Here is a 17,252-nt window from a genome sequence, read left to right as displayed (position 1 = left end):
CAGAAGTGCCTTGCACCGATTGGACTGGTAAACAAAAAATCATATTGTGACATGTATACCCTAATGCACAGATCTGTATCTTATAATGTTGTTGACGGATCGTATATGCCGAGATTGTGAAACTGGTCATACCAAAAATGATTATTGCAGAAAAGAAATTGGTGCATAACACTACCCAATGCCAAAAACTGGACAATACTCTGAAAAGCCACATGCATGTATGAAGACATATAACTATTGTGCCCTGCACCAAAACTAGAGTTTATGTCTATAACTATTGTGCCCTACACCAAAATTGGAGTTTATGTCGAATCACCAACTAATGCATCATGCTTACATTGTTGGACATGTGGACACTGCATTTTTTATGAAGTTCCTAAGCAAATAAAGCATAATTTGACTTTTTGCACGTTGAAAGTCTGATTGTGATAGTCGCTTCTTGACCATGTTGGTCATGACCAGATCTGTTCCTACAACCGAATTATTTTGGGCATGTTGGACCTCTTTGGTCATAACTAGTGGGTCGACAACCCCTTGGGTTGCTGGCAAGTGGGAAGCGGATTCTAGTAGCATTTTGTAAATTAACTGTGTGAGATTTTCCACTTGTGTAGCCAATATTTGGACCCTTACAGCTAGCTTGCAAAATTGGGCATCAAAAGTTTGCCAGTCCTGTTGAGTGACAAGCTCCCCGGCATCGGGCAAGTTACTGTCATCCTCTAGAATATCAAACACACTCTGTGGAAGAGGAGATAGACTGCCGGGGTATGCATTATCTGTCCCTGTGGTACCCTCCGTGAGAGTATCCGGCCACACGACATCCACAGGTGGACGTGCCTCCAAGTATTCAAAGTCAAACATGTCTTGATCATTAATTTCCACACTCATGGCGAAAACGTGGTGTGCGAACAAAAGAGAAAACAATACCTTGGAGTACAGAAATGCGCGTACCTGTACCGAATGCAAAAACTTGTAGCAGAGGCCCATGATTAGTCGTGCTAATTACACCTGCGGTTGTAAAGAAGGTGAACTCCAAATTGACGATGAAATTGAAGGTGTTGAAAAATTGGAGCGTCGCAAAGAACTTGCTCGCATCGTGTGTAGTCCAGCAAGTTGCAAGTCGTCGAATGTAGACTTGATGAACAATCTTGCAAACATTCGTCTGCAATTTTTGATCCGAAATTTTTGGTTTTTAAACCCTGATTCGGAACGGGGTCATAGCAGTTTGCGATAATTAACTGAATAATTATGCCTTCAATGGAATCGAACGACGAATTCAAAGCCGGATTGTAAATCCCAAGCAACCGTGAAATTAGCAAAATTAACGTGTAGCCGAGGATGCACTTGAAAGCACCGATCAATTCATAGTGGCCAACAACTGGGTTTGCATCTTATGCAATCGCCAAATCGGTTGAAATTTTTTGACTAATTTGTGAGTTTTCGAAACTGCAAAATCTGGTTTTCAGAATCTATGGAGCTCTGAAAAAATGGCTAAAATTTGCAGACATGCCAAACCGTGTATGCCTGAAGGTGACTGTGTATGCCGAGATGTCGCTTATATGGGGGTGTATGCTGGGGTGGGCATGCACCCTTCTTTAGATACTTTGCCCAAGGCCGTTGGCCTTAGGGCACTTCATGTGAAAAGGAGAATGAAGTGGGCGATGGCATGCTGCTGTGCAGAGCCGCCAAGAGAGAGAAGAAGAAGCGTTATCACCTCTGTTGCTTGAAACTGCCCGACCCAATGACGAATTGGGTGTAACTCGGTCTCGCACTCAGTTCAAGCCCGCCATCATCCAGTTTCGCGCAGGTCATGATGCCACCTTCCCTCCTCGCAAGCGGGGTTGCCCACGCAGTGGTCGCAACGGATTTCCCTGTGTAGAGCGGCTTCACGCCTCATGCACATGCAACATGCAAAAAAGACCACGCCCTTTCTTCTAAACTTAGCTCTGATACCAGTGTAAGAACTAGGGGAACTAGACCTGAGATCCTCCTCCCAACCCCCCATTATATAGGCGGGCTCCTAGCCCCTTGCCCTAGATGGATCCCCTGTCCACACGGTCTAGCCCGGCCCCTTGCCGAATTTCATGACTGCCCTAGTCCTTAGGTTTGACCCTTGTCCTCACATGTCGTGCTTGAGCAAACTAAGGTGCTTGAGGTGCTTGTCGTGCTTAAGCTGACTAAGATTCTTGAGGTGCCTGTCCTGTTTGCTGACTAAGGTGCTTGTTGTGCTTGTTGACTAAGGTGCTTGAGGTGCTTGTCATGCTTATGGGAGAGGGTGCTTGACAAGCTTGAAGTCAAACCAAGGCCTACAATGAGGGGGGCAAGCCATGCAAGTAGGGGATGAAGAGATAAGGGACACCCCTTGCTCAAAGAGGCATATATGACACATGCCAAGCTCCAAGCTAGGTTGCCCCGATAGTGCCTAAAGCCTATTGGTTGACTTTGAGAGATGTCCAATGAGCATTTGGTTTAATTAAATGATTATCTAGATATTATCAAGCCCTCTCTCTCAAATGGGTAAGGAGGACACTTGTCCAAAGACTACCCATGTTGCTTGAATGCATTGTGCGTGTGATTGGCTAAGCCTAGAGGGGTCCAATGAGCTTCAATCATGGGCTACAAGGAGGGGTCGACCAAAATAAGCTGGGGGTGTGCTTGGGGATATACTCTCTCTCTCTCTCTCTCTCTCTCTCTCTCTCTCACACACACACACACACACACACACACACACACACACACACACACACACACACACACACACACACACACACACACACACACACACACACACACACACACTCACATGCTCTCATTCTCACTTTGTGAAAGTGCAAGAACTCCATCTCCTTCTCCAAGATTGAGCAGTTGAGAGCCTACACCAACACTCTTGGCTATGGAATTCAAATCCAACCAAGATCCATGCTTCGATGCTTTGATATCCATCTTCTTCATCTCCATTACTATGCTACTATGCTATGCTAAGGTCTATGAGTAAAGGTATTAGAGGAAACTACTTCTTTCTTGTAAGAATACTTCTTCTTCCTCTTCCCTACCCTCATTCCTTGCTAGCTCTCTCCACCTTCAAATGTGTTTGAGGTCTTGGGACTCAGGCCGCGGAAAAGTAAATGCTTTCATTTAGCTAAGTTACAGGCATAATTGTGGTGCATGAAGCTCTCTATCTTCATTGCACCATCAAGGCATCAAGGAACACAAATCTTGTATTGTACCAAGTATCTCTTTATGGGAGAAGCTATAATACAAAAGCCTTTTGGAGGGGGGGACCGGCTCCACATAAATCGGGTCCTCAACTGTTGTCAAGTTCTCTAATTCTCTCTCTTGCAAAGTAATATTCATGCCAAGTTAATTAGGTATAATGGTTATGTTGCTACCTCTAATCAAGTTCTCCCTCTATTTTCTCAAAGTATTCTCATAAAAATCCTCACTACAGGTTTCTTAATTCCACTATTCTCAATGTTCATAGTCTATTTTTGTTACATTGGTATCAGAGCTATTGGTTTCTCTTTTATTGCTTAAGAAGAGAGGTCCTTAAGTTGTCCATGAAAGGTTGGACCTGTTCATTGCAAGACGATAAGTAGGACAGGGATCTATTATCTTGGTTGAAAACGACTTGGTTTGAGGTACACTGTTGGGAACTATAGACTTAATAATGGAGTCTCTTGGGGCTTGCCTTCAGCTTGTGCCTTTGGCTTAACCATTATTGAGCTACTAGCAAGCTCAACATGAACCATAATCAACCGAGCCTTGTTAGACTCTCTCACTATTCTTTGCAATCAACGGTCTCTAAACCACGAGTGTGGCTGCTTGATAGCTAATTTTAAAAGGTAAAGAAAAGTAGCAACTGAGGTTTTTGAGGGTACCAAATCACAAAGTAGCATATACATAAGTTTAGTTAGCATGGATGAAAACAATAAAAAAGTAGATTGAATAGTGACAATTTTGCTTTTGCCATGAAGGTGCTACTGATGATGCCCCAATGATTGTGAACTATCTTGTTACTAGGTTGCAACAAGCTATGTGAAACCCTGCCTTGCAAGCCGAAGTTACCCAAAAACTTTGTGCTTATAAGATTTCCCTACCTCTCCAGAAGAGAGAGAGCTAAGGAAGCCTCTTGTTGAGATTTCCAAAAGAAGACTCTCTCCTGTAAGAGAAGAGGAGGAATCCAATGAACGAGAAAGAAGCAAGTCTCCAAATTCCGCTGAAGATGTGGCTCCACAAAGACGGCAATCTCGACAATCCCCAACTCCTCCCAAGAGGAAAAGATCATCCTAGAGTCCTTCTCCTCGCGTCACTCCAAAAGGGAAGAGAGGAAACAAAGAAAGAAAAAGGCAAGAAAGAGGGCACCCTCTTCTCCTTCTTCTTCACCTTCCTCCTCTTCCGATGAAAGCAACGGTTATTCTCATAGAGAATACAAGAGGAGAGGACATTGCAAATCCTACCTTTCTTGGAAAAGCTCCCACAAGCTTAAGAAGTTCAAAGAGGGAGGAAAGAGTATCTCTTTTCTCACCTATGATGGCACCTTTGGTGGTACTGAGACAAAGTTTTGGCCTTCATCCACAGCAATTTGACGCGACCTTTGGAGACGAGGGCTTCATTGAATCCTCCAAGCTACATCATGTAGCTATGCACTTTCGAAGATATGCGCTTCAATGGTGGGCTAGCCGGCAAAGCTCCAAAAACATGGAGAACTCTACAAGTTTCCATCATGAAACAATTTCTTGCTCACAACGTTAGAGATAAAGTGCTCACCAAATGTGATTTTTTTTCTCCAAGAGATTCAATACTTACTTAGGTCATTTTATCTCTCAAGATGGTATCTGTATGGATCCAACCAAGCTTGAGGTAATAAAATGATGGCATAACCCATGCAACCTACATGAGCTATGAAGATTTATTGGTATGTGTGCATACTATAGTAGGACCACCACTACATGACTTGACCAAGAAAATTGTTAAGTAAATATAAACTCCTAAAGATCAAAGTACTTTTGAAAAGCTTAAAGAAAATCTTACCTCTCAACCCGTGCTTACACTATTGGATCTCTCAAGACCATTTGAGGTCCAATCTGATGGTTGTGGAGATTGCCTTGGAGCAATTTTGCTTCAAGAAGGGCATGCCATAGCATATGAGAGTCGTAGACTCAATTTCAACGAGCGAGTATTGGGCATCTACAAGAAGGAGCTACTAGCTATCCTACATTCCCTCAGCACATGGAAGCACTACTTTTTGGGGACTCCATTCATCCTATGCACGGATCACCAAAGTCTTAAATACTTCATGACGCAAATCAAGCTCTCCAAAAAACAAATGAGGTGGAAAAATTTTCTTTTGCAATTTAATTTTCATATTGCTCACATTGCTATAAGCACAATCAAGTTGCTGATGCACTATCACAATGGCCAAGAGCCAATGCGGTGTCCATAGCAACTCACAATTATCTATCTTCTATGATAGATGAGTATGCTACTGACCCCAATTTCAAAGATGTAATTTCAGCCCTTGCCTCAGGGAAGAAAGAAGAACCATTCACCTTGCTAGATGGTTATCTTCTCCATGGAAATAGGATATGTGTTACTCACTCTCTTCGTGAGAAAGTGATGTATGAATCCCATGCTCCTCCCTATGCGGGTCATCGAGGGCTTCAACCTACCCTTTGCAGAGTAGATACGTATTTCTATTGGCCTACATGAAGATGGACATACAAGACTATGTGTCAAAATGTGTAGTATGCCAAAAGAAAAAGTGTGATAGGGGGAAGAAACCTAGATTGCTCCAGCCTTTACCAATTCCTAATTCACCATGGGAGAGCATATCCATGGATTTTATCTTTGGATTGCCCAAGTCCATCCATGGAAATACGAGAATATGGACAATAGTAGACAGGTTTAGTAAACACACATTTTATATCTGTCAAAAAGACTATTAAGGCACACCAAATGGCAACCCTCTTCATATCCCAAATTTTTAAACACCATGGCTTGCCAACATCAATAGTGTCGGATAGAGATCCTCGAATAATCAGTAATTTTTGGAAGGATCTCTTTGAGAATCTAGGTACTAGGCTCAATTTCTCTTCGGCCTATTGAGAGCGGATTTTTTGAGATGGGGCTCAACTCAAGGCTCCTACCAGACAACCACTCCATGAGACCCTACACACGCATATTTCTTAGGGGCACCACCCTCTTTTATGGAGAAAGAAAGAAACCAAAACAAACCATATACAACACACACACACACACACACACACACACACACACACACACACACACACACACACACACACACACTCACACCTTCCTTATGTGCTTCAACACAAAATGCCCTTCAACCATTCAACACACACTCCTTAAGCAATCCCTTTGAACACTGCACAAACTCACATGCAAAGATTGACCTTCACCATATTAGTGCTCATATACTTCTAAGAAAAGCAAGCACAAAACCTCAAAACTCAAAACACCATAATGCACAAATACTTGACAACTCCTTTCCTTTCCCAAAAGAAGAGACTACTTACACACATAAGGCGGCATGCATAGAGAGCTCTTCTCCATCTATGCAGCCCCAAGACTTACTTACACACAACATAAGGAGAGAATCCAAGCAAATAGACACCATGGTGCACAAAAAACTTTCTCAACAAACAAGCAACCCAATGAGCACAAAATATGAGAAGCTGCCAAGATAGGCTTACCAATTTTACATGCGTTTAGAGCAAAAGTGTGACGACGACACCCCAATTTCAACAATTTGTTGATCAAACCATGAGATAGATCATTGAACTTGATATCCTTGCTCTCATATAGAATCTACAATCCTTATTTAGGGATGAGTATGATAAGAGAAATGTTTGCAAGAGAATGGTAGCAATAGCATATTGATGCTCTCTCTATGGTGCCGCTTATGATGGCGAGCTTAGGAAATGGATAGGGAGACGAGAGGAGAGAGAGATTAGGGCTTCCCTAACCTTAGAGGAGCTTATTTGCAGCAATGGAGTAGGTGTGTGTATTTTTGTGCTTGCCAAAGGGCCTTTTTATAGCTGTACAAGACCTTGGGTTAGGTTAAACTTGACTAGGGTAGGTAATTAACCATAGTTAGGTTCCCTTTTGACCATTCCTTCAATTATGCAAATAAAGGACTTATTTTTTCATTAAAAATAGCCTTTTATGTCGTGGAGGCTCCATAAGGGTTGATAATGTATGTGGGCCCCACCATGATGTCCCTCCAGTGGCTCCTGAAGAGTGTCCCCATCCTGTTTGTTGTGTCTCTGGAAGCATCTTGAGCCGACCCCCTCCACATGCAAGTGGTTTTTAACTCCCCATTGGTATTTTAGAATGTTGGAGAAGTCAAGAAAACTTTTCACCTTTGTGGTTTACCTGATTGTAACTTTGACCTGCAGTAATAGTGTCCGCAGCACCTTGTTTTCACCATAACTTTCAGCCTGTAACTCAAGCTGATTTTGGAGTGTTCCTCAAGTATACCCACGAGCTAAGGCGTTCAAGATGCATCCAAAACACCTTTTGAACCAAGTCTCCTTGTAGGGGGCCCTTTAGCATGCATCCAAGGTGTAGCATGCTTTATCAAAAGAGAATCCACCTTAAACAAATGAGGTAGGCTCCAATAAAGTTTGATTTATTGGGGATATACATTATATTTAAGATTTGTTGACCAACACAAGTAAATGATCCAAGACTTGGGTCACATAGTGGTGGGGAAGGGAAGGCCTACAAGGTTAACCCTACCCTTGAGAGAAAATGGGTAAGATAAGTGCCCATAAATTATTTATTTACAAATTATGGGATGTAGATAGCTATTTAAATTAGTAAAGGTAATTAGTTAAAAGAATGTGCAGTAAAAAAACTAGGAGAGTAGAATTAAGTTTACTATTTACATTTAGCATGAAGAGAGAAATATGATGTAAATGCATAAAGATCTGAGAAGGGTAAGGTGTTTGTATGGAAAAAGGCTATTACGGAAAGAGAGAATGAACACTAGATTAAAACTTTGATAAAAAATATATACATTTAAGTAGAAATGTAGTGCAAATGCAAAGTTACCATTTAACGCTACTCATATTAGCCCTCCCCCTTCATCTAATATCATTCATGCTCCTAGATGAAACAAAAGAGTTTTTTTTTCTTCTTTTTTTTTTTCTTTTCTTTCTTTTTTTCTTCTTGTTTTTTTTCTTTTCTTTTTTTTTCTAAAAACAGGGGGAGTGATATACACTCTTTTACTCCATTAGACCTGCTTTTCATTACCTCAATCCCATAAATCGGAGATGGCAGGGTTGCCTTGGGTATGTTGAGATTCCAAGGCTGGTTCTTCTTTGCACATCAAAGCTTTAAAAATAGGTGGAGCATTTGCCAAGCCGAAGGGAGCCATGCCAAGTTGGAGCTTAGACGATGTAGGTAGATGACTTCCTATCAACGGATTGATACGTTGAAAGTAGGGCTTTAATCTCCATCCATTGACTCTGGTCTTGTGGAGTTTTCCTGATAAATCTGCTAATCTGTAACTACCATTCCCAAACTTTGTTTTTATCATGAAAGGTCCCTCCCATCTTTGCAAAAACTTTTTGTCAAGTCGAGTATCAAGTCGGTTATCATAGCGAAGAACCAACATACCTTCCTTCAATCCTTTCCCCTTGAGCTTCTTGTTGATTTTGTCTCTTTGGCTTGTGGCTTGGGCAATGTAATAGTCGATGGACTCTTCTCTATCAAGCTCAAGTCGTTGAAGATCTAAAATTCTTTCCTGCAAAGCTTCTTTTGGCCTCTTTGCTCCGCGTGAGAGAATGCGTAGGCTTGCAATCTCCATCTCAATAGGAAGGAGTGCCTCCTATCCATATACCAAATGAAAAGGAGTGAATTGAGTGGATACCTTGAAAGATGTTCTGTATGCCCATAGAGCTGCGGTCAAATGGCGATCCCAGTCGTTTGGTCAATCTGCAACCTGCTTAGAAATGATCTTACATATCATTCCATTCACCTTTTCAACCAACCCATTGCACTGAGGGTAGTAAGGTGTAGAATGCAAATGTTTGACTTTTAACCTTGCCAAAAGATTATCAGGAGCTCTGCTCTAAACCCTGGACCACGATCTGACAAAATCTCTAGTGGTGTGCCGAATCTACTGCATATGTGATCAAAGATAAATTTTGATACCTCCTCGGCTGTAATTCGTGTTGTACTTGCTGCCTCCGCCCATCGTGTCATGTAATCTACTCCCACAATAATGAAGACCTTCCCGGTAGATGTGCGAGGTAAGGGGCCTATTGCATCCACACCCCACTTCTCAAAAGGACCATACGAAATTATTGGAACTCGAGGTTCGTAAGTGAGTCATCGATTTTCAGCAATCTGACAACCTTTGCATGACTTACACCAATGCTGGACATCACGGTGTAGACTTGGCCAAACAAACCCTGCTTGCAAAATCTTCCTGTTTGTAATATCATGAGAAAAATGACCCCCACAGACATCATCATGGCATGAAAAGAGGATTCTCTCTATTTCTTGAACAGAGGGCACCCTTCTTAGCACCAAATCTTTCCCTTTATGATACAGATCATCTCCTATGAGTTGGTAAGGAGTTGCCTTTTTTACCAACCTATGCCTTTGCACTTTATCCAAGTGTTTAGGGCACTCACTAGTTTGGAGGAAAAATATGATGTCCTTCAATTCCTCTTGGCCTTGGTACTTTGGTTCGTAGAGCTTCACACCTCCCACCATGATCTGAAGTTTCTCATTGGCGAGATAATCTGCTTCCTTGTTGAGGGTTCTCACAACATGCTGTACCTGTGTAACTTCAAAGTTCTTTATCAAAGCCTTCGCCTGTCTAAGCCACTCCACTAGAGTAGGGTTCTTGCACTTCCATATCCCTTGGATTTGCCTAATAACTAGTAAGGAATCACCTCTTATTATAAGTCTTTCGATGCCAAGTTTTCTACATTCTTCAAGCCCCAACTTTAAGGTGACATACTCAGCCTCATTATTAGAATGAACATTTTCCAAGGTGATACCTTTCTTAACAAGAACTTCCCTTTGTGGACTTAGAATAAGAACCCCCCCTGCTGCCTGATCGTGTTGTCGTCGGTAAGCTCCATCAAAGCACAAAATGTGTGCATTGTCCATCTCCTCCTCATTATTTTGTGGTGTAGCTTTGTCTCCTGCCTTTGGTGACTCTTTCCTTTCTCTCACTTTGTATGTGAGAATGTCTGCAAGACCTGCCCTTGTGCTATCTTCCACAAGAAAAGTGTATTCGAACTCTTGAAGTTCTAGAACCCATTTGGCTATCCTAGATGAGAGGCTCATGTGTTGCACAACATATGGTAAATTGTTTTCCATGGTGAGAATGATAAATGGTGCAGGTAAGAGATATGATCGGAACTTTCTTACCGGAAACATAATTGTGAATACCACCTTCTCCATATCGGTGTAGCCCTTCTCTGCAGCGGTCATGACTTTGCTTGCAAAGTATACTGGCCTCATGTAGCATGTTTTTGGGTCTTTTTGCATGAGAACTACACCGATGGCCTCCATTCCTACACTTGGCGTGATGTAATATGTATCCTTTGGATTTGGTGGCATTATTGTTGGAAGAGAGTTGAGAATACCCTTTACTTCAGTAAAGCATAATTTGTGTTCCTCTCTCCATTCAAATGTGGGTTTGTTTGCTAGCTTGTGCAAAGGTGCAATAGCTTCCGCTAGAAGGTGAATGAAACGAGACATGTACCTTACTTTGTGGTTGAAAGTCATGAGCTCCTTGGTTGTCGTTGGTGGTTGTAGTGACAAGAGAGCATTTACTTTTGATAGATCCACTTGAATTCCTTGCAAAGAAACCACATGACCTAGCAATACCACTTGTGACTCTGCAATGTGACACTTCTCAGGATTAAGCTGTCCCCCAAATTGATGAAGCCTCCTAAGCCCCTCCTCAACTTTTTGGCAATGAAGTCTTTGGCTACTATAGATACAGAAGTCATCCATAAAAACCCTAATTGACTTTCCAAAGAAGGGCTGAAAGACAAGAGTTGTAAACCTTATAAAGGTACTAGGAGCATTTGTGAGCCCAAATGGCATCACTCTATAGGCAAAGCAACCCCAAGGTGTGATGAAAGTGGTTTTTAACTGATCTTCTTCTGCTATTCTGATTTGAAAATACCCTGAATACCCATCACACACTGTGTAACATTCATAGCCGGCTACTTCGTTTAAGATTTCATCTTGGAAAGGAAGAGGAAAATGATCCCTCTTTGTTGCAGCATTGAGCGGTTTGTAGTCAACACAGACCCTCCATTTTCCGTTCTTTTTAGGGGTTACTACAATTGGGGACACCCACTCAGAGTTAGACACAGGGTAAATGAAACCAGCTTTGAGGAGTCGGTTAACCTCTGTTAAAAGTGCCTCTTGTTGTATTTTTCCTAGGCGCCTTAACTTTTGAGCCACAGGTTTAGTACCTGGTTTTAATTCTATGCCATGCTCTATAACATCCACACCTCTAATTTGTGAGTAATCAGTGATAAACAAATTGGGATACCTCTTGAGCATATCGATGTAGGACCGCTTCTCCTCAGGGGTAAGATCTTTTGCAAGCATCCTCTCAAAGTCTTCAAAGTGCTTGTGGTCACCTTTGTCATCCTTTGTTTGCTCCTTTGTTGGGTCAACCTCTATTGATGGAGTTTTTGATGTGTTGAAGATGATTCCCATTACCTCCAAAGATGATTCTTCTTCGCTATTGGATGTAGTGGTTGAACCTTCCTCGTCGCTTGAGCCAAAACTCTCTTCACTTTCTTCATCAGTCGTGGTCTCATAGTTGATGTCGAGCTGCTTTCCTTCATGCCAATCGTATACTACATGTTGCCCCTTTTTGAGAATCAATTGTCCTCGTCCCCATTTTTGATCTGCATTCACAGCAATGAGCCAAGGCCTCCCTAGGATGATGGGATAGCCCTCCCCCTTGGTTGGCATAACATACATGTCCACACGTACATCTATATTACATACAGAAACTTTTACATTCTCGATGATCCCTAGGCACTTCACACTTGCATTGTTGGCCAGCATAGCTTGACAATTAGAGGATTTAGTGATTTCAAGCCCTAGTCTATTCATGGCTCTTTCCGTGATCACACACATTTGTGCTCCACCATCAACATACACATTGGATACCTTCCTACCCCTTACATAAGCATCTACAATAGGTTCCACATCTTGTTGTGGCTTTGAAGTCAATGCCTTTACTGTCAGCTTTTCTTTCTTTCTTGGGAGTCTTGTGCTTACAAGTTTGGACCAGTGCTTTCTCACCTTGGGTGATAGATGTAGGAGTTGAGGCCAAGAAATATTGGGCTTTTGAGTTTGCAAATCTTCTAAGATGTTGTAGGGTTCCATATTCTTTCCTAGTGGAAAATCGTTGATGCCGATCTCCCTTCGCCTTGACCTCTGCTTCTTGCCTCCTTCCTCCTTTGACCTTTTCTTCCTCTCCTTCCTTGCAGGTTCTGACTCTTCATTCCTTGTGTCTTCATCCTTGTTGTGTGCTCTTGTGCGCTTTTCTGCTTGCATAACATCAAAATGTATAGAGCTCACCTCTATCTCCTCTTCCATCTTTATGACATTTACTCCCCTCTCTTCCTCCACTGGTGGGACAGGAGGGATGTTTGCCACTGGAGGTGGTGGTGGTCGACGAAGAATTTGCGGGGCTTGAGCATGCTCTTGCTGCACCATGAGCGGAGGGGGTCTAGGAGGGTATATGTCCCCTGGAAGCCTTCGAGGGTGAGGGCAATTATACATGCCATGACCAACTTCGTTGCAATTCCAGCATCTCAACTCTTGTGCTTGACGTCGTTGATTGCGATTCCCTTCTCTTGGTTGTCGTTGTTGGGGTAGGCCCTGCACTAGATTCAAGGTGAGACTCTCTAGTTGTTGAGTTAATCTTTGCAAGATCTCTTGTTGTGATCCTTCCCCTATTTGTGAAGTTTGGGCAAGAGAGCCCCTAACTTGTGCTCCCATGCTTGGTGAAGAATCCCTCTCAATGACTTCATTTAGGTCCCTTGTTCTATGTGCTTGAAAATTTAACTTCTTGAATTTGACCATGGCCACCTCACGTGCTTCCTCAAATGTTGATGGGAATTTTAACTCTACCTTGGTCTTCAAAATTGGATACAAGCCAGCCATGAACCTATCTTTCTTTAGAAAGTTTGGTGCACCACCTTGGTTTTGTAAGGTAGCCTCCCATCTATCCCATAGGTTAAGGAAAACGGCCTCATAAGATGGGTAGTCTTCAAGGAATACCTGTTTATGTTGAAGTAGACAATTCCAAAGACCCTCTGGAGTATCTCCTTGCCCAAATTTGGCAAGAAAAATTTCACGTAGCCTCTCCCAATTGGTTTTGTTTTGAGGTTGCAAGGCCTCGTACCATGCCTTAGCCTCCCCTTTGAGAACGAGTGGAAAAGCACGCAGCTTTACCTCTTCTTGATCTCTCCCAGAGATGAGGTGTGCTATCTCCAAATTATCCAGAAATTCTTGTGCATCCTCACCATTTTTAGAATGAAAGGTAGGAAAAGTGCTTGACATTTTTACAATACAAGGAGGTTTGTGTACCACAAAGTTTTGACTACGATGAGTGATCACATCAAAATGAAAATATATACATCAAGTGTTAGTTCATAATTTATCATAGGCAAAATAAAAGGGTTGATTGAGGCATTAATTTCATTAAGGCGAGTGGGTCCAAAAATTCTCCTAATGGTTGCTTGAAATCTAAATTTTGTAGCAATTATGATGTGCACAGATTGACGAGCTATGGGTGTAAAAGGAGAAGCAGCTCCAAGTCGGTTCATGTGACAATGTGTTCTCCTTTTTCTTTCTCTTGAAGAAAGTTTCCTTTGAGTGGATCGCTATCTAAGCGCCTCTTGTCCCTGCCTCAAAACAAAATAAAAACATGGACATCAAATGAATCATCATAATTAATGAATGGAAGAATGATGAGATTTGGAGATGCCAAGATTTCACCAAGTCTTTCTACTCCAAACATAAAAATAATGCGTTGTTGGTAAAAAAAATTGCGATCTACACAAATGTTAATTCTGATGCGTTGTGAAAAATGAAAAGCATATAGTGCAACTCTATTGTTCATGAGGAGAATAGAAGGCAATTAGGAAAGTTCCTCAGTGGGGGCACCACTTTTATGAGAGCGGATTTTTTGAGATGGGGCTCAACTCAAGGCTCCTACCAGACAACCACTCCATGAGACCCTACACACGCATATTTCTTAGGGGCACCACCCTCTTTTATGGAGAAAGAAGGAAACCAAAACAAACCATATACAACACACACACACACACTCACACCTTCCTTATGTGCTTCAACACAAAATGCCCTTCAACCATTCAACACACACTCCTTAAGCAATCCCTTTGAACACTGCACAAACTCACATGCAAAGATTGACCTTCACCATATTAGTGCTCATATACTTCTAAGAAAAGCAAGCACAAAACCTCAAAACTCAAAACACCATAATGCACAAATACTTGACAACTCCTTTCCTTTCCCAAAAGAAGAGACTACTTACACACATAAGGCGGCATGCATAGAGAGCTCTTCTCCATCTATGCAGCCCCAAGACTTACTTACACACAACATAAGGAGAGAAGCCAAGCAAATAGACACCATGGTGCACAAAAAACTTTCTCAACAAACAAGCAACCCAATGAGCACAAAATATGAGAAGCTGCCAAGATAGGCTTACCAATTTTACATGCGTTTAGAGCAAAAGTGTGACGACGACACCCCAATTTCAACAATTTGTTGATCAAACCATGAGATAGATCATTGAACTTGATATCCTTGCTCTCATATAGAATCTACAATCCTTATTTAGGGATGAGTATGATAAGAGAAATGTTTGCAAGAGAATGGTAGCAATAGCATATTGATGCTCTCTCTATGGTGCCGCTTATGATGGCGAGCTTAGGAAATGGATAGGGAGACGAGAGGAGAGAGAGATTAGGGCTTCCCTAACCTTAGAGGAGCTTATTTGCAGAAATGGAGTAGGTGTGTGTATTTTTGTGCTTGCCAAAGGGCCTTTTTATAGCTGTACAAGACCTTGGGTTAGGTTAAACTTGACTAGGGTAGGTAATTAACCATAGTTAGGTTCCCTTTTGACCATTCCTTCAATTATGCAAATAAAGGACTTATTTTTTCATTAAAAATAGCCTTTTATGTCGTGGAGGCTCCATAAGGGTTGATAATGTATGTGGGACCCACCATGATGTCCCTCCAGTGGCTCCTGAAGAGTGTCCCCATCCTGTTTGTTGTGTCTCTGGAAGCATCTTGAGCCGACCCCCTCCACATGCAAGTGGTTTTTAACTCCCCATTGGTATTTTAGAATGTTGGAGAAGTCAAGAAAACTTTTCACCTTTGTGGTTTACCTGATTGTAACTTTGACCTGCAGTAATAGTGTCCGCAGCACCTTGTTTTCACCATAACTTTCAGCCTGTAACTCAGAATTGGGTGCTGTAAAAGGCAAAGTTGACCTTCTCAAAGTGTTTAAGCTGATTTTGGAGTGTTTCTCAAGTATACCCATGAGATAAGGCGTTCAAGATGCATCCAAAACACCTTTTGAACCAAGTCTCCTTGTAGGGGGCCCTTTAGCATGCATCCAAGGTGTAGCATGGTTTTTCAAAAGAGAATCCACCTTAAACAAATGAGGTAGGCTCCAATAAAGTTTGATTTATTGGGAATATACATTATATTTAAGATTTGTTGACCAACACAAGTAAATGATCCAAGACTTGGGTCACATAGTGGTGGGGAAGGGAAGGCCTACAAGGTTAACCCTACGCTTGAGAGAAGATGGGTAAGATAAGTGCTCATAAATTATTTATTTACAAATTATGGTATGTAGATAGCTATTTAAATTAGTAAAGGTAATTAGTTAAAAGAATGTGCAGTAAAAAAACTAGGAGAGTAGAATTAAGTTTACTATTTACATTTAGCATGAAGAGAGAAATATGATGTAAATGCATAAAGATCTGAGAAGGGTAAGGTGTTTGTATGGAAAAAGGCTATTACAGAAAGAGAGAATGAACACTAGGTTAAAACTTTGATAAAAAATATATACATTTAAGTAGAAATGTAGTGCAAATGCAAGGTTACCATTTAACGCTACTCACTATCACCCACAAACGGATGGCCAAAGTGAGATAGCCAACCTTACGATTCTAATTCTACTTAAGACATATATTACAGAAGTAGATCAACATTCACAATGAGAGTATGTGTACAATAGAATTGTTCATACTACTAGGGGAAGGCACCTTTCAAAATCATTGAAGGAAGACCTAAAAGTCCCTTGCTACTTAAGGTACATGGTAAGATCTTCGCTATGCCGATGAGTATATCCGAGACCTGCAAGAATGTTTCCAAAAGATTAAGGCGGCTATATCCATCTCCCACAAAGGCAAAAGGTTGTTGCTAACAAGCACAGAAGGGACTTAGCTTTCAAGGAAAATGATTGGGTCCTACTCAAATTTCCCCAGGATCGATTGAGACATACTACGGGCAAAAATCCTACGGGCCACCAAAAGTATTATGCTAAACTAGCAAAGATACTATGGTCCTTTTCAAATCCTAGAACCAATCAATGAGATGGCCTATGAACTCAAGTTACCCAACCATTGGCTCATTTGTAATGCTTTTCATGTGAGCCTACTTAAGCCGCCTTACAAAGGAGAGCCTCCACAAGAACCAAACATTGAGGACCCGCTCGAGATCAAAGATCAAGAAGAGGTGTTTGAGCCCAAATTGATTCTTCAACATGAAGACAAGGTACTAATACATGGTAAGATTATCTGACAGTATCCTATTAAATTCAAAAAATATCCTTTTGAAGATGCTAGATGGATGCAAGGAACACAGCTTAAGGATAGTATGAACCTTGTCAATGCTTACAATGATACAATAGTGTAAGCAAATGTAAATACTTTGTAAATGGAAAAATGTTTTTGTCTTTTTAGACTAGTTTTTTTTTGTGTGCACAAATTTAAGTAGTATGCATGCTTAGAATCATGTTTGTGATGGTGACGTCTCTCAAACACCATTTGTCACTCTACTTTGGAAATATGATATGGAATCAAGAGCAGACATGCTTGCGGCAGCTAAACCTCCCAAGCATTTTGGAATGATGTTGTAGGGTAAAAAGGGATCCTCTATTCGCTAAGAAACATAGCCTCATGACT

This window comes from Adiantum capillus-veneris, chromosome 8 (assembly GCF_014529385.1).
Source record: "Adiantum capillus-veneris isolate H3 chromosome 8, ASM1452938v2, whole genome shotgun sequence".
NCBI classification, from domain to species: Eukaryota; Viridiplantae; Streptophyta; class Polypodiopsida; order Polypodiales; family Pteridaceae; genus Adiantum; species Adiantum capillus-veneris.
The sequence above is the reverse complement of the archived record's forward strand: the minus strand, read 5'-3'. Positions refer to the sequence as shown.